This window comes from Schistocerca piceifrons, chromosome 7, assembly GCF_021461385.2.
Source record: "Schistocerca piceifrons isolate TAMUIC-IGC-003096 chromosome 7, iqSchPice1.1, whole genome shotgun sequence".
Taxonomy (NCBI): Eukaryota; Metazoa; Arthropoda; class Insecta; order Orthoptera; family Acrididae; genus Schistocerca; species Schistocerca piceifrons.
In genome coordinates, this window is record NC_060144.1 from 9,323,813 (window position 1) to 9,342,582 (window position 18,770).

Below are 18,770 nucleotides of genomic sequence, written 5' to 3' on the forward strand. Positions count from 1 at the left end.
GCGCGTGCTTCCGATAAGCATAACGAGGAAGGCAGTACTTGTGTACAAACTGAAGGAAGTCAAAGTCCGTCTACCAACAAACACGAAGTTCGTGCTAGTGACAACAAACAAACTTGTCCACCTTCTGAGTCAGTTCTTTCTGCAGATCAGATGGCTGAGGCGTCACATCACGTTATGGATTGCGAAGTCACTCAGGACCCTCCCACACCTCCGTCTGCCGATGTGTTCCCTAGCAGAGCACGTAGTAGGACCAAAGTTCAACCGAACGTCAACGCAGTACGGAAGAAAAACAAACCCAACGACACACAAGTGACTGTTCATGATCCTCCCGACAATGCAGCCCATTCCGAAGTTTCTCTGACATTGTAATGCGACCAGTGTTGTTTAGTGACCCTTTACGTACCTCACTGTAATAATGGCACAAGCGTACAAATTCGTCTCCCTGAACATAAATAAGATTCGATCTGATCTCAAAATTGCGGCCCTACAGCAGTTTCTATACGAATCTGACGCTGATATTGTGTTGTTGCAGGAAGTTGCTGTTTTAAATCTCTTCATCTCTGGTTTTAAAACCATATCAAACGTTGCTCCTGAGGAAAGTACAGGTACCGCACTTTTATTACGGGAAGGTATTCCAGTTGGGGAGATCGAGTTTTTAGATTCCGGTCGAGGAGTGAGCTGTAAAATTTTTGATGTAACCCTTGTTAATTTATATGCCCCATCAGGCAACAGCAACAAATTCGAACGGTCACGTTTTTATAAGGAGGATGTTACATATCTGTTGAGGAGCAGTCCTCAAAACCTGATAATAGGAGGTGACTTCAACTGTGTTCTACGTAAAAACGATCAGTCCCCTAATTTTAATTACTGTAAAGAACTGCACGAGCTCGTTAAGAATATTAAGCTGAAAGATGCTTGGGAACTGAAGTATCCTACTTTAGTTAAATTCACTTTTTTCACCGTTACTTCATGCAGCCGTCTGGATAGGATTTATCTATCGGACTGTATCAGTGACAGACTCCTAGCGGTTGACGTAATCCCGGCTAGTTTTACCGACCATTGCGCTTTTACGGCAACGGTTCACTTAAATCGACAGCCTACCAAATTATTTCGTTCCCCGTGGATGTTAAACATATCGCATCTGGCGGACGCTGAGTTATTTGACGTTATCTGGCATGTGTGGGAAACTTGTTTGCGTTCCATCACTTTTTATCCGACTAAAGCGATGTGGTGGACCACTGTTGCCAAACCAAAGCTTCGAAAAAGTCTCATTTATTATAGTGCTCAGAAAGCACGCGCCTTCAAGAGGACCTTTGAGTTTTACTACACTGTGCTGCGACAACTGTATGATTCATCCACTGCGACCAACACTAACTTTCCGTCAATTCAACGTGTCAAGGCTAAACTTGTCAGCTTGAAGCGTCAACAATTGGAAGGTCTGAAAGTTAAATCCAAACCTAAATCTGTTTTAGCCGACGAAATGACATCTATGTACCATTTATTCAAGCATTTATCACGTCGCCGCCGGGCTTTCATTGATGTTTTGGAAAGAGATAATGGGGAATTACTCTCTACTCAAGCGGCCATTATTAGTGAAATTCACCAACATTTCCAACGACTGTATTCCAGTGAAATTGTCAATGAACCTGCTGTCAGTGCAGTGGTCAATGTTTTTGATAGGGCGATTACTCCTGCTGACAATGTCGACTTTTTATCGGATTTCACTCCCGAGGAAGTTTTAGCCTTGATCTCTGAGTCGCCTTCCTTTAAATCGCCTGGTCCTGATGGTTTGCCCAAGGAATTTTATATCAAATTCTGGAATGTCCTTGGTGGTACTTTTACTGAAATTGTTAATGAAGTCATGAGTGGTGGTCCTCTTCCTGCCGAATTCAAGGTGGGTAGAATTGTTTTAGTCCCGAAGAGAACTGGTCACAAGCGAGTTGATAATCTCCGTCCAATCACATTGTTGAACTTTGATTATAAAACGATTGCCCGAGCGATTAATAGCAGACTGACCCCCATCCTTGGGAAAGTTATTCATTCACACCAGTCTTGCCTTCCAGGGAGATCCATTATGACTCCGGTTGCGGAGTACAGAGACGTTATTTCAGTAGCGGCCGTAACCAACATCAAATGTGCTTTCCTTTTTCTTGACTTTTGCAAAGCTTTTGACCGCGTTAGTCATCACTATTTCGAACGCATCCTGCATCGAATTGGACTCGAAGAACGAGCTGTGGCAGTCATTCGGCATATGATAACAGGCATTACTGCTAGGATCACCGTTAACGGTCAGCTGACACAAGCTGTTGGTATACGACGAGGTGTACCGCAAGGCAGTCCGTTGTCGATGTCGCTCTTTGTTTTGTCGCTCGAGCCATTTCTGAAGAGATTGTGTATCACATTAACTGGCCTTTCTGTCTTAGGGAGCAATCTTACTGTGAGGGCTTACGCCGATGATGTTGCTGTTATCCTACGTCATGAGTCTGAAGTGGCCCAATTGCGGGCTGAGATTGATACTTACAGCACTGCGTCTGGAGCGAAACTCAGTGAGGGTACATGTAAGGTTCTAAGCTTACGGGGCTTCGAATCTCTTGCTATACCGTGGGCACAGATCGTCGAACAACATGTTGCTCTGGGTATCATCATCGATAGGTGTCCTTTACGTATGGCAGCTAAAAACTGGAAACTTACTGCCAATCGAATACAGGGAGCTATAGTGGAAAACACCTGGCGATCGACAAATATCCTCCAGAAGATCAGGATTTTGAATACATACATACTCTGTAAAGCTTATTATGTCGCTCAGGTGTTCCCTCTTCCCAAAATGCAAGCCCATAAGATCATGCGTTTGTCCAGTAGGTTTGTGTGGCTCGGTCATATTTTTAAGTTAACCTATACCACACTGTCTAAGTCAGTGCAAGCTGGGGGCCTGCAACTCAATGATATCCGTCGAAAGGCGACAGCACTCTATATAAAACGAACAACTGTGATAATTACCACGATGCCCCATACTATCACATCGAAGCTGTTTCGCATTGTTCGCCCTAAATGTATGAAACCGCCAATTGACATCGGGAAACTAAATTTTCAATTGCAACATGTCGGTGTTTATTACCTCGAAATGAGTTACTTAGGTGACAGTGTTTCCACAAGTCCTTGTCTCACGACAGTGTTCTTAATTGCTCAGTGGCAGAAGTACGAAGCTCCAAATACAATTGAAATGCACTACCCAAGAATCGTCTGGACGGCAGTGTGGACCAATATTACTCTCAAAATTCATTCTTCCGATGTGCTTTCCGCCTGGTATATAGTTGTCCACAATCTTATTCCAACCAACGAAAAACTCAACCGCATTGGCTTAAGTGCTACTGACAACTGCCTCAAATGTGGATTAGTAGACACTCTGAGGCACAGGTTTACTTGCTGTGGACATCAGTTCAACTGGCATTGGGTGCGGAAACGATTGGCGCTGCTCACACGTAGCACTGAAAGTCTTTATACAACTGATATCCTCCTGTGGCCTGATACACGGTTTTACCCCAAAACGAAAAACAATACTGTTATGTGGATGCTGGGACATTTTGTCAATTACGTCATAACGCAACACGGAGAAGACAATATTACTGCCTTTACTGCTTATATGGCAACGGCATATTGGCGAAGAAACCAGTTCCCACACATTAAGAGGGATTTTGGCAATATGTTAACAATCCTGTTTGAGAAACAGGGAATTGGGTGATTCTAAAGTAAATCCGCGATTCCTGTCACCATTTCCATGGTGAAGTTCCCAGGTACAAGACAACAGTGAATAATATTTCGTTATCATTTCGCCTATGGCGCTTGCAGAACCTGAAGTTTTCTTTTCTTTCTTATTCCTCATTATTTGTTTTTTGAGGGAAGAGACATCTCTTTTTTTTTTTTCCTCTCGTCTTGGTTTTGAGAAAGATTTCTAATTTTCGTTGGCACTTATATTCCAAAAAGAAGAAGCAATGAGCTCCTTGTAATCACGAAGAAATTGAAAAAAAAAAACAAAAAAAAAAAAAAAAAAAAAAGAAGAAAATAACAAAAACAAAAAAAAAAAAAAAAAAAAAAATGGATAAGGCGTCGGACTTCGGATCCGAAGATTGCAGGTTCGAATCCTGTCACGGTCGTGTTTTTCCAAGTCTGCAAAAGAAACACACCGTTTTAGTGTAGCTATTGAGCAGTACGAAATCGTCTGAATGTTGCTGTTGTCCATTTCCTGCTTGGAGATGCACTTGAGCTTGATACACACACAGCCAGAACGGTGTTATTTAGCGAAATGGTCGGCTGAGTGCCGTCACCGCGAGTTTCGGCTGGCATTTGCGCATCTAAGACAGCGTCGGAAAGTAACCCGTTCGGCTTCTGAGTCAAATCAAATATGTGTGTTAATTTTGACACCACTAGCGCTGCAGGTTTTCATGCAATTCCTGTACCCCTCAGAAATGATTATGAAATAAAACTGAAGTACGTGACGTGTGTGACGCTAGGAAAACATTAGGCAGCATGGAGAGATTCTGTATGGGACCACCCCACCCAAACGAGGACTGCGTGTCGTGCGACCCGAGACGTAGTCACCGACGCAGCCCGGCTAGCTCAGTCGGTAGAGCATGAGACTCTTAATCTCAGGGTCGTGGGTTCGAGCCCCACGCTGGGCGGAACGTAATTTTGTTCCGTTGCAGATGTAAATTACCGTTTCTCTGATCAATGTGACGTAATGGAAATAGCAACTTAAAACTTTGCCTACGTCTCCATCAGTCGCAAGGAAAGTGTATCTGAAGGTGAAGGTGATTTCGTAGACATGTGTCAAAGACATGTTCTGAAATGTAAGTGGTGTTGGTTGGAGAGCACATCGGTTACGTGTGAGATGTGTAGCCAAGCAGTAATGGTGCGCCATAGCTGCAAATATTAGTCGGTAATATGAAGTGTTGTCAGCTTAAGCCTGATGATCCAGACGAGCGTAAGCACGAAGTACGCAAAACTACCGCTAGGCCGCGCCTCTTTAGCTCAGTGGCAGAGCACTGGTCTAGTAAACCAGGGGTCGTGAGTTCGATCCTCACAGGAAGCAAACGAATTTTCGAAATCAGTTGCGCGTCGTGGCCGTATAGCAAGCAGTATCTGGAACGACGAACAATTAGCAACAGGTGTTTTATTTAGAATTACTCTCAGATGTGATTGAGGCGAATGTCGCAGATAAAGCATTTTCCAAAGCGGTACAGCGTAGGGTGGGAGGCGGCAGTCTGATTTATATTTTTTACATGTGTTTTTCAAATATCACAGAGCCTCTCGCGAGCGTCGTCGTCGTCGTCGACGCCGCCGCTTCTGCAGAAGTAGCAAATCGCCATCGTAGCAAATGCGGCGAGGGACGCCCTGCCTTCGATTTCGAATGCACAAAGTGTGTGGTCTTGATTCCCAATCTCTACTTGGTCGGTCTCGTAAAGGCTTGAATGTAACGAATGGGTGGGAAGCAGCAAGAGGCAGCGGCTGTGTAGAACGAAAACACAATTCCTCAGCGGTATGAGCGTTTCGAGATGACACGAATGTAAGGAATACTTGGCGGCCAGTGACCGTGTGGCCTAATGAAACGACTTTCCACCCTTTCCTTCAAAACCGGTTACAGATCCGGCTGCTTCCAAATCTGACGTGCAGCTGCTGAGCCACAAACGGCGACGAACGTGTGATGATGATAGTCCGGACGAGGATCTCCAGGAATTAGAACATGATGTCCCGAAAGAGATGCCGGTTACGGTTACTAACTCAAGTTTTTCTGAACCGTCGCACGCAGCTGTCGACGTTGCGGCTATTGACGTCATTCCGAGTGACGTACAGGCAGCTTTGGCATCACAACAGCCGAGCACGCCGCCTGAAGTCGCGACGTCACCACAGGACGAATCACAACAAGCGCGTGCTCCCGATAAGCATAACGGGGAAGGCAGTATTTGTGTACAAACTGAAGGAAGTCAAAGTCCGTCTACAAACAAACACGAAGTTCGTGCTAGAGACAACAAACAACCTTGTCCACCTACTGCGTCAGATCTTTCTGCAGATCAGATGGCTGAGGCGTCACATCACGTTATGGACTGCGAAGTCACTCAGGACCCTCCCACACCTCCGTCTGTCGATGTGTTCCCTAGCAGAACACGTAGTAGGACCAAAGTTCAACCGAACGTCAATGCAGTACGGAAGAAAAACAAACCCAACGACACCCAAGTGACTGTTCGTGATCCTCCCGACAATGCAGACCATTCCGAAGTTTCTATGCCCTTGTAATGCGACCAGTGTTGTTTAGTGACCCTTTCCGTACCTCACTGTACTAATGGCACAAGCGTACAAATTCGTCTCCCTGAACATAAATAAGATTCGATCTGATCTCAAAATTGCGGCCCTACAGCAGTTTCTATACGAATCTGACGCAGATATTGTGTTGTTACAGGAAGTTACTGTTTTGAATCTCTTCATCTCTGGTTTTAAAACCATATCAAACGTTGCTCCTGAGGAAAGTACAGGTACCGCACTTTTAATACGGGAAGGTATTCCAGTTGGGGAGATCGAGTTTTTAGATTCCGGTCGAGGAGTGGGCTGTAAAATTTTTGATGTCACCCTTGTTAACTTATATGCCCCGTCAGGCAACAGCAACAAATTCGAACGGTCACGTTTTTATAAGGAGGATGTTACGTATCTGTTGCGGGGAAGTCCTCAAAACCTGATAATAGGAGGTGACTTTAACTGTGTTCTACGTAAAAACGATCAGTCCCCTAATTTTAACTACTGTAAAGAACTGCACGAGCTCGTTAAGAATATTAAGCTGAAAGATGCTTGGGAACTGAAGTATCCTACTTTAGTTAAATTCACTTTTTTCACCGTTACTTCATGCAGCCGTCTGGATAGAATTTATCTATCGGACTGCATCAGTGACCGACTCCTAGCGGTTGACGTAATCCCGGCTAGTTTTACCGACCATTGCGCTGTTGCGGCAACAGTTCACTTAAATCGACAGCCTACCAAATTATTTCGTTCCCCGTGGATGTTAAACATATCGCATCTGGCGGACGCTGAATTATTTGACGTTATCAGACATGTGTGGGAAACTTGTTTGCGTTCCATCACTTTTTATCCGACTAAAGCGATGTGGTGGACCACTGTTGCCAAACCAAAGCTTCGAAAAAGTCTCAGTTATTATAGTGCTCAGAAAGCACGCGCCTGCAAGAAAACCTTTGAGTTTTACTACACTGTGTTGCGACAACTGTATGATTCATCCACTGCGACCAACACTAACTTTCCGTCAATTCAACGTGTCAAGGCTAAACTTGTCAGCTTGAAGCGTCAACAATTGGAAGGTCTGAAAGTTAAATCCAAACCTAAATCTGTTTTAGCCGACGAAATGACATCTATGTACCATTTATTCAAGCATTTATCACGCCGCCGCCGGGCTTTCATTGATGTTTTGGAAAGAGATAATGGGGAATTACTCTCTACTCAAGCGGCCATTATTAGTGAAATTCACCAACATTTCCAACGACTGTATTCCAGTGAGATTGTCAATGAACCTGCTGTCAGTGCAGTGGTCAATGTTTTTGATAGGGCGATTAGTCCTGCTGACAATGTCGACTTTTTATCGGATTTCACTCCCGAGGAAGTTTTAGCCTTGATCTCCACGTCGCCTTCCTTTAAATCGCCTGGTCCTGATGGTTTGCCCAAGGAATTTTATACCAAATTCTGGAATGTCCTTGGTGGTACTTTTACTGAAATTGTTAATGAAGTCATGAGTGGTGGTCCTCTTCCTGCCGACTTGAAAGTGGGTAGAATTGTTTTAGTCCCGAAGAGAACTGGTCACAAGCGAGTTGATAATCTCCGTCCAATCACATTATTGAACTTTGATTATAAAACGATTGCCCGAGCGATTAATAGCAGAATGGCCCCCATCCTTGGGAAAGTTATTTATTCACATCAGTCTTGCCTTCCAGGGAGATCCATTATGACTCCGGTTGCAGAGTACAGAGACGTTATTTCAGTAGCGGCTGTAACCAACATCAAATGTGCTTTCCTTTTTCTTGACTTTTGCAAAGCTTTTGACCGCGTTAGTCATCACTATTTAGAACGCATCCTGCAACGAATTGGACTCGAAGAACGAGCTGTGGCAGTCATTCGGAATATGATAACCGGCATTACTGCTAGGATCACAGTTAACGGTCAGCTGACACAAGCTGTTAGCATACGACGCGGTGTACCGCAAGGCAGTCCGTTGTCGATGTCGCTCTTTGTTTTGTCGCTCGAGCCATTTCTGAAGAGATTGTGTCTCACATTAAGTGGCCTTTCTGTCTTAGGGAGCAATCTTACTGTGAGGGCTTACGCCGATGATGTTGCTGTTATCCTACGTCATGAGTCTGAAGTGGCCCCATTGCGGGCTGAGATTGATACTTACAGCACTGCTTCTGGGGCGAAACTCAGTGAGGGTAAATGTAAGGTTCTACGCTTACGGGGCTTCGAATCTCTTGCTATACCGTGGGCGCAGATCGTCGAACAACATGTTGCTCTGGGTATCATCATCGATAGGTGTCCCTTACGTATGGCAGCTAAAAACTGGAAACTTACTGCCAATCGAATACAGGGAGCTATAGTGGAAAACACATGGCGATCGACAAATATCCTCCAGAAGATCAGGATTTTGAATACATACATACTCTGTAAAGCTTATTATGTCGCTCAGGTGTTCCCTCTTCCCAAAATGCAAGCCCATAAGATCATGCGTTTGTCCAGCAGGTTTGTGTGGCTCGGTCATATTTTTAAGTTAACCTATACCACACTGTCTAAGTCAGTGCAAGCTGGGGGCCTGCAACTCAATGATATCCGTCGAAAGGCGACAGCACTCTATATAAAACGAACAACTGCGATAATTACCACGATGCCCCATACTATCACATCGAAGCTGTTTCGCATTGTTCGCCCTAAATGTATGAAACCGCCAATTGACATCGGTAAACTCAACTTTCAATTGCAACATGTCGGTGTTTATTACCTCGAAATTAGTTACTTAGGTGACAGTGTTTTCACAAGTCCTTGTCTCACGACAGTGTTCTTACTTGCTCAGTGGCAGAAGTACGAAGCTCCAACTACAATAGAAATGCACTACCCAAGAATCGTCTGGACGGCAGTGTGGACCAATATTACTCTAAAAATTCATTCCTCCGATGTGATTTCCGCCTGGTATAAAGTTGTCCACAATCTTGTTCCAACCAACGAAAAACTCAACCGCATTGGCTTAAGTGCTACTGACAACTGCCTCAAATGTGGATTCGTTGACACTCTGAGGCACAGGTTTACTTGCTGCGGGCATCAGTTCAACTGGCATTGGGTGCGGAAACGATTGGCGCTGCTCACACGTAGCACTGAAAGTCTTTATACAACTGATATCCTCCTGTGGCCTGATACACGGTATTACCCCACAACGAAAAACAATACTGTTATGTGGATGCTGGGTCATTTTGTCAATTACGTCATCACTAACCACGGAGAAGACAATATTACTGCCTTTACTGCTTATATGGAAACGGCATATTGGCGAAGAAACCAGTTCCCGCACATTAAAAGGGATTTTGGAAACATGTTAAAAATACTGTTTGAGAAACAGGGAATTGGGTGATTCTAAAGTCAATCCGCCATTACTGTTAACATTTCCACGGTGAAGTTCCCAAGTACAAGCGCACACTGAATACTATTTTCGTTATCGTTTCACCTATGGCGCTTGAAGAACCTGAAGTTTTCTTTTCTTTCTTATTCCTCATTATTTGTTTTTTGCGGGAAGAGACATTTTTTTTCCCCTTGTTTTGAGAGAGATTTCTATTTTTCGTTGCACTTATATTACAAAGAAGACGAGGCAATGAACTCCTTGTAATCCGGAAGAACCAGTATTCTTTTTGTGTACTGTTGTACGACGCCAGTGAATCTGGAGACTTTGATTTCTTTTGACTATAGCTGATGAAGCTCGCCAAGGACGGCATTCATGGAGAGCGCAAGGAGGGCTGTAAGGGGAGAAGGGAGGCCCAATAAAAAAAAAAAAAAAAAAAAAAAAGTGGCAGAGCACTGGTCTAGTAAACCAGGGGTCGTGAGCTCGATCCTCACAGGAGGCAAACGAATTTTCGAAATCAGTTGCGCGTCGTGGCCGTATAGCAAGCAGTATCTGGAACGACGAACAATTAGCAACAGGTGTTTTATTTAGAATTACTCTCAGATGTGACTGAGGCGAATGTCGCAGATAAAGCATTTTCCAAAGCGGTACAGCGTAGGGTGGGAGGCGGCAGTCTGAATTATATTTTTTACATGTGTTTTTCAAATATCACAGAGCCTCTCACGAGCGTCGTCGTCGTCGTCGTCGACGCCGCCGCTTCTGCAGAAGTAGCAAATCGCCATCGTAGCAAATGCGGCGAGGGACGCCCTGCCTTCGATTTCGAATGCACAAAGTGTGTGGTCTTGATTCCCAATCTCTACTTGGTCGGTCTCGTAAAGGCTTGAATGTAACGAATGGGTGGGAAGCAGCAAGAGGCAGCGGCTGTGTAGAACGAAAACACAATTCCTCAGCGGTATGAGCGTTTCGAGATGACACGAATGTAAGGAACACTTGGCGGCCAGTGACCGTGTGGCCTAATGGATAAGGCGTCGGACTTCGGATCCGAAGATTGCAGGTTCTAATCCTGTCACGGTCGTGTTTTTCCAATTCTGCAAAAGAAACACACCGTTTTAGTGTAGCTATTGAGCAGTACGAAATCGTCTGAATGTTGCTGTTGTCCATTTCCTGCTTGGAGATGCACTTGAGCTTGATACACACACAGCCAGAACGGTGTTATCTAGCGAAATGGTTGGCTGAGTGCCGTCGCCGCGAGTTTCGGCTGGCATTTGCGCATCTAAGACAGCGTCGGAAAGTAACCCGTTCGGCTTCTGAGTCAAATCAAATATGTGTGTTAATTTTGACACCACTAGCGCTGCAGGTTTTCATGCAATTCCTGTACCTCTCAGAAATAATTATGAAATAAAACTGAAGTACGTGACGTGTGTGACGCTAGGAAAACATTAGGCAGCATGGAGAGATTCTGTATGGGACCACCCCACCGAAACGAGAACTGTGTGTCGTGCGACCCGACACGTAGTCACCGACGCAGCCCGACTAGCTCAGTCGGTAGAGCATGAGACTATTAATCTCGGGGTCGTGGGTTCGAGCCCCACGCTGGGCGGAGCGTAATTTTGTTCCGCTGCAGATGTAAATTACCGTTTCTCTGATCAATGTGACGTAATGGAAATAGCAACTTAAAACTTTGCCTACGTGTCCATCAGTCGCAAGGAAAGTGTATCTGAAGGTGAAGGTGATTTCGTAGACATGTGTCAAAGACATGTTCTGAAATGTAAGTGGTGTTGGTTGGAGAGCACATCGGTTACGTGTGAGACGTGTAGCCAAGCAGTAATGGTGCGCCATAGCTGCAAATATTAGTCGGTAATATGAAGTGTTGTCAGCTTAAGCCTGATGATCCAGACGAGCGTAAGCACGAAGTACGCAAAACTACCGCTAGGCCGGGCCTCTTTAGCTCAGTGGCAGTATTCCGGCTCTAGCTGTCAGCGCGTTAGGACGTGTCCGCTGCTCCTCCGTGTTTACGTTAGTGGTGCCGTCGCGTCCTGAGTTTAATTTGTTGCTGTTTGTGAATTTCTGTGATTCTACGTGTCTGGTGTCATTGTGCTAAGTTTCTGTGTATTTTCGTCCGTAACAACGGTTGTGTTTTGGTGGAATTTCGGTGTATTACCGGAATCTCCTCGCGACTGAAGAAAACTGGCTGGAATTGTACGGAAGAATACCCTGGTTTTCTCTTTTGAGAAGGAAACGCGTGCAGTGCAACCTACGGCTTTGGATATCCATGACTGGCTGACCGACGTAATTGGAGTAAGTTCTGATTCCGTACATACTACCCAGTTAGATGCTGACAAATACTGTGTCTTTGTAAAATTTTTTAATCCTGTTGATGTTGAGAAGCTGTTATTGAGGTGCGGTAGTGTTGCTGAATTTGTGCACAGAGATGGGTCTAAAAGTAGTATTTCAATTCGCAAAGCGGATATCACGTATAAATCAGTCAGAGTGCTAAACGTTCCTATTGAAGTAGATAATCAGCTGATTAAAGAGGCGCTTTCGAAATACGGGGGGATCCAGTCCGTTGTCAACGAAAGGTGGTCGAAATTGTATAAATTGCAGTGTTTCAATGGCATTCGATCAGTAGAAATGGAAGTTAAAGCCAATATCCCATCTTTTATTTCTATTGCTGGTCATAAAGCGCATATCGTATATTCAGGGCAGGTGCAGACATGTAATATTTGCAATGCAACGGGTCATTTCCGTCAAGACTGTCCCCGCCGTGTCTATGTCCTTAAAAATAGCCTTACGCAGCGTCAGCGACTTACGCTTAATGATGTTCTGCCTAACAATCATCAACCTCCCCCGGCTGGTAATGATGGAGCCAGTACTTCTGAAGTAACTGCCGTAAATGTCGCTGATTTCCCTCCCTTGCATGTAATTACCGATCGCAGTTCTCTTATCCGTGAATGCGATCTGCAACCTAAAAAGAGACCTTTAGAGACAACTGAAGACTGTTCAGACGATGATACATCACAGTCCAACCGTAAACAAAAGCAATGCAGCGAGGGTGCGGGTGAGGACGTAGACAGTAAACATGCGGCAGTGACGCCAGCAGCAGAGGCCCTCCCGCCGTCAGCTGCTGTTGCCACAGTGTTAGAAAACATGGACGCGAAACCACTGGCTCCGACCACGGTAACACGGAAGTCGAGTTCTGAGGAACAGCAAGTGATGGATCGGACTCAGCCTTGCGAATCTACAGACACACAGCACTCCCTCCCCGATGCACAGATAGAAGTCGCGGAAGGAACTGAAACTGGAACTAGACTTAGCAAACAGGACTGTGTAGAGGCCACCTCCGAACAATCGGCGCAAGATGCGGATCACTCGCGGCCACACACTGCCGCTGCAGAGGTTCAACGACGCAGGCTAAAACCTCAACCGAACCTCAAAGCATCTCGTCACGCCGATAAACAAAAACTATGAAAAGATGATGTGAAAGCCAAAAACGTATCATATGAAATAATTACTGCAGTATCCCCTGAGAAAAACTCAAAGAACCTTGATGGTGCAAAACCCCACTGTAAAGATAAGTCTGACCCGGTAAAGAATCCATCATTGAACTGACACAGCCAAGTCTAACTCGAGAAATGATACTGCTAAGTGCCACCATGTTCCTGCACAATTTCGGTGACAACGGAATTACCAATCTGCCAAATTCGTAGTTGACTGTTTTTAATATAGTTTTTTTTCTTCTTTTTCTTCTATTACCTCCAGGAGTAATTGTTACTTTTCTCTGACAGTAGGGATTTTTTTTCCTTATTTTCACGAGGAACCTACATGTGCCAGGCATACACAATAACAACTATAAACATTAACAGGATTAAGTCAGAAACGAAGATTGCTGCTCTCAAGGATTTCCTTTATGAATCCGGAACTGACATTGCTTTGCTGCAAGAAGTCACGATGCCTGACCTTAAAGTTGCCGGCTATGTAGAAATACTAAATATCTCACTCGAAACAAAGGTGGGCACAGCAATTTTAATCCGGGAAGGGATCCCTGTAACTGATGTCGAGAGACTGGACTCGGGCAGAGCAATTGGAATTAAAGTTTTTGACGTTACTATTATTAACCTGTATGCCCCGTCAGGGACCTCCAATAGACCGGAAAGGGCAAATTTTTTTAGAGAAGAAATAATATATTTATTACGGAAAAACCCACCAGAACTTTTAATTGGCGGCGATTTTAACTGTGTACTAAATAAAAAAGATCAGACTCCCAATTTTAATTGCTGTAACGAATTGAAGCGGTTAGTAACGGATCTAAACCTCAGAGATACTTGGGAAATTAAATATCCCACTGTTGTTGCATATACGTATATAGCTACACAGTCCTGTAGCAGGATTGATAGGATATATGTGTCACAAGGTATGGAAAGATCCTTAGTTAAAGTCGAGACAATTCCTGTATATTTTTCCGACCATTGCAGTATGCTGGCTTCCATCAATTTAAGGGCACAACCATCTCGCCGTTTAAGAAGTCAGTGGAAGCTGAATGTATCTTTGCTACAGGACAATGAGTTAGCAGATGTTGTCAACGAAACGTGGAACATGTGCTTGCGCTCGATAGATCGCTATGTGACTGTTACGGACTGGTGTTGCAACAGGTCCAAACCAAAACTGAGGAACGTTTTAATTCAGTACAGTCTTCAACGATCCCGAGAACTCAAGAACACCGTAGAATTTTATTACGCAATGTTACGGAACTTGTATGAACAGGCGAGCACTTCCGGCATTCGTTTGGAAGACATTAAAAAAACTAAGGCCAAATTACTCCGCATTAAACAACAACAGCTGGAAGGACTAAAAGTAAGGTCAAAAGCCAAGACATTATCAGAGGACGAAACTGCTTCCTTATATCACCTATTGAGACACGCAAAACATAGGAGACGAACCTTTCTTGATGAGATCCAGACTCCGACTGGTCTGACCATTACTTCTCAGAAAGAGATCGTCAACGAGGTTTTCAAGTATTACCACAATCTCTATTCAGCCAGTCAGTTATGCGAAGAATCCTTCGAAGAATTTCTTGGCGGCATAGTTCCTCAGCTGTCAGAAGAGGAAAATGAAGGACTTCTTACTGATTTCACTGAAGAGGATCTCCACGACACCGTCCGCAAGTCTCCTTTAAACAAGTTACCGGGGCCGGATGGGTTGCCCGTTGAATTTTATCTACGATACTGGCCACTCATCGGAGAAAAGTTTACTCAAATGGCAAACGAGATTATCCAAGGAAAACCACTACCTGCTGCTATGAAAGAATGCACAATAGTATTAGTTCCTAAGACTACATCGAAGCGCAATCTACACAACTTTCGCCCTATTTCGTTGCTTAACTCCGACTACAAAATCATAGCTAGACTGTTAAATAACAGACTTTCACTTTTAGCCAAAAAAATAGTAAGTCCACATCAGTCATGTGTACCTGGCAGAACTATTTTCAAAAGTATTGCGGAATACAGGGATTTAATTGCCATCGCCTCTGTGACGAACATCAAATGTGCCATTTGTTTTATCGATTTTCACAAAGCCTTCGACCGTGTGGATCACAGGTTCCTTCTTCCAACAATGAGAAAAATAGGCTTTGACGAACGAGTTCTCAGTGTGGTCACGAACGTTGCGTTGGGGATCAACGCAAGTATCTCTGTCAACTGCCAAAGAACTAAGCAGATCCCGATACGGCGTGGCGTTCCTCAAGGCAGCCCGCTTTCCATGCTTCTATTCGTCTTTTCCTTGGAGCCGTTACTCCGCAGTCTTCACGTCAATCTAACAGGTATTACGTTAGCAGGTCACAAAACAGTCACAAATGCATACGCTGATGATGTAGGCGTCGTATTACGGAACGTCGATGACATTACCAAATTAGAATTGCTCATTAAAAAGTACTGCAGCGTGTCGGGTGCTACCACCAATGCTAATAAGAGCAGATTGCTAAACCTGCGGGGTTTTCAACACGTAACTGTCACTTGGGCAACACAGGTCACTCAGTGCAAATCACTTGGGACGACTCTGACTATGTGTCCAATCAAAATGGCGGCCATTAATTGGAAAACAACATCCGGGTGCATTCAAGGAGCCACCAGAGAAAACCTGCTCCGACCTTTAAATCAATTTCAAAGAATTCGATTAATTAATAATTGCCTTTTATCAAAAGCTTATTATACGGCGCAACTCTTTCCACTCCCCACCATGATCGCTGGAAAGATAATGTCAATCGTCACTAACTACCTATGGCGAGGTGAAGTGTTTAGAGTGACTGGGAGAACAGCTACCCTCGATCCCAGCAATGGAGGTCTGGGATTAACGGACATTAAGAATAAGGCCTCGGCTCTTTTCCTCAAACGGACCACTAGTCTTCTCAACGAAAACGATACCAGCATTACAACTAAGTTATTTGAAATTCTTACACCTGCAAGTCTCCACGCGCCAGTTGATGTGCACAAAATCAATCCCCGCCTTCGTCATGTGCGTACATTTTTCATCGATATGAGTTATATTAATAGCGAAATAACTAATTCGCGGCAGTTAACGGCCCGAGCAATTCTGTGTCTCAAGAAGAAAAATGAAGGGAAGAATAAAATAGAGGAAAAATATCCGCATTACAATTGGACAACTATATGGAAGAATATTAACCTGCGTGTTCTCTCCTCCGACGCAAAAACATCATGGTACAAATCGGTCAACAATATAGTCAGTACCAACGAACGGTTGCACTCAATTGGGATTAGCCAAACAAACCTTTGTCTCAAATGTAATCTCGTCGACACAACAGTACACAGATTCACGTGTGCTGGGCATATGAAGAACTGGCAATGGTTGAGAGACCAATTGGCTTTTCTGACACGATCGTCCACAGACAATTTTCAGCCTCTGATCCTTCTCCGGCCACAGGTACAGTATTTCCCTGCAACCAAAAACAACTCAATTCATTGGTTAATGGGAACATACGTTAGCTATGTTATTAATAACTTAGGAACCGACGATCTCATTGATTTTCATATGTACCTGAAAAATGAATATGATAGAATAGTTAAATATCCAGGCCATAAGCAGACGTACGGCAACATGCTCAAAATTGTCTTTGAGCGACTGGGAGTCGGATAACAGAGAAGAGCAAACAAAAGACTACGTTTTATACAACAATAATTGGAGCAGCAAAGAACCGTTTATGATTCAGCTCATCTTTACATTTAAAGTACCATATTTAAGTAGCAACAAATGAAGGGAGTCCTGCAATTTATTTCACGAATTTATTCAGAGAAGAAAGTCATTTATTTTACGATTATCCTCAACCAGCAATTCAATTCAATTTTTGCAATTATGAAACCTAGCCAAGATCGGCAATTAATAATACAAAATTCAAAGCACGCAATATAATAGAAATACCGTCACTAGGTGACAGATGAGAGGCGGCATTGAGGCCAGGCCTCAGCATTATTTGACCCCTGCCCTCCTTGCCGACGCTTATCTGACACTGAAATCTAAAAAGAAAAAAAAAAAAAAAAAAATAAAATAAAAAAAAAAAAATAAAAAAAAAAAAATGGTGTAACGGTTAGCACTCTGGACTCTGAATCCAGCCATCCGAGTTCGAGTCTCGGTGGGACCTTCGTTTAGTCTAAATTTTCTGTAATAAGGGTTTCTCGCCGAGGAAGTAGCAGCGATAGGCTCAGGGGTGTAGTTTCTACGTTTGTATTAAAAACGAGATGTCTATGAAAAAAAAAAAAGGGGTATGATTCCTGCTTTGGGTGCAGGAGGTCCCGGGTTCAAATCCCGGACGAGCCCTGCCATTTTGACCGTGCTGAAAAAAAAAAAAAAAAGTGGCAGAGCACTGGTCTAGTAAACCAGGGGTCGTGAGTTCGATCCTCACAGGAGGCAAACGAATTTTCGAAATCAGTTGCGCGTCGTGGCCGTATAGCAAGCAGTATCTGGAACGACGAACAATTAGCAACAGGTGTTTTATTTAGAATTACTCTCAGATGTGATTGAGGCGAATGTCGCAGATAAAGCATTTTCCAAAGCGGTACAGAGTAGGGTGGGAGGCGGCAGTCTGAATTATATTTTTTACATGTGTTTTTCAAATATCACGGATCCTCTCGCGAGCGTCGTCGTCGTCGTCGTCGACGCCGCCGCTTCTGCGGAAGTAGCAAATCGCCATCGTAGCAAATGCGGCGAGGGACGCCCTGCCTTCGATTTCGAATGCACAAAGTGTGTGGTCTTGATTCCCAATCTCTACTTGGTCGGTCTCGTAAAGGCTTGAATGTAACGAATGGGTGGGAAGCAGCAAGAGGCAGCGGCTGTGTAGAACGAAAACACAATTCCTCAGCGGTATGAGCGTTTCGAGATGACACGAATGTAAGGAATACTTGGCGGCCAGTGACCGTGTGGCCTAATGGATAAGGCGTCGGACTTCGGATCCGAAGATTGTAGGTTCGAATCCTGTCACGGTCGAGTTTTTCCAGTTCTGCAAAAGATGCATGCTGTTTTACTGTGTTGTTTGAGTACTACAAAACTAGTTGAAAGTTGCTGCTGTGCGCTTCCTGGCTGCAAACCGGCGTCCACCTGAAGCTCAAGCAAGACAAAGGGGTTGTGTAGCGAAATTTTCGGCACAGTGCCGATCAGGAGAGTTTTCTTGGAACTACTGCATCTGACTCAGGACCCAAGAGCTACGCCACAGGCGTCTGCGCACAGTCGAGCATGTGTGTTGAATAATGGTGCTGATAGCCACGTATCATTTCAAGTAGATTTGATGCCTTTCGGAGACAATTTTTCATTGAATAGGATTGTAGCTCATTTGTGGCAGCAGGAAATAAGCTGTAGTCAAAAGGATCTTCCATAGAGGGTCGCAGGTCGCATAAATACTGTATGGCTCGTAACGCGTTGTGTGGAGCCCGGCTAGCTCAGTCGGTAAAGCATGAGACTCTTAATCTCAGGGTCGTGGGTTCGAGCCCCACGCTGGGCGGCGCCAAATTTTGTGTCTACGCGGATGCAACCTGCGCCCCTCTCGTGAGCCTTGCGTAATGAGCGTAACGGGTTACGACGATGCCTAGCTTCGTATGAATATCAGAGGAATGGTTTTTGAAGCTGA

General features: G+C 44.4%; 6 non-coding genes across 6 annotated transcripts; all 6 read left to right on the forward strand.

Moving 5' to 3' along the window:
* The first annotated feature begins 4,603 nt into the window (after window positions 1-4,603).
* Trnak-cuu lies at window positions 4,604-4,676 on the forward strand. The gene has a single exon. It is a non-coding gene; the product is annotated as a tRNA-Lys (tRNA).
* A 338-nt stretch (window positions 4,677-5,014) lies between these two features.
* Window positions 5,015-5,086, forward strand: Trnat-agu. The gene has a single exon. It is a non-coding gene; the product is annotated as a tRNA-Thr (tRNA).
* Window positions 5,087-10,645: 5,559 nt separating this feature from the next.
* Window positions 10,646-10,718, forward strand: Trnar-ucg. The gene has a single exon. It is a non-coding gene; the product is annotated as a tRNA-Arg (tRNA).
* A 452-nt stretch (window positions 10,719-11,170) lies between these two features.
* On the forward strand, window positions 11,171-11,243 carry Trnan-auu. The gene has a single exon. It is a non-coding gene; the product is annotated as a tRNA-Asn (tRNA).
* Window positions 11,244-18,060: 6,817 nt separating this feature from the next.
* Trnar-ucg lies at window positions 18,061-18,133 on the forward strand. The gene has a single exon. It is a non-coding gene; the product is annotated as a tRNA-Arg (tRNA).
* A 438-nt stretch (window positions 18,134-18,571) lies between these two features.
* On the forward strand, window positions 18,572-18,644 carry Trnak-cuu. The gene has a single exon. It is a non-coding gene; the product is annotated as a tRNA-Lys (tRNA).
* The last annotated feature ends 126 nt before the right edge of the window (window positions 18,645-18,770 follow it).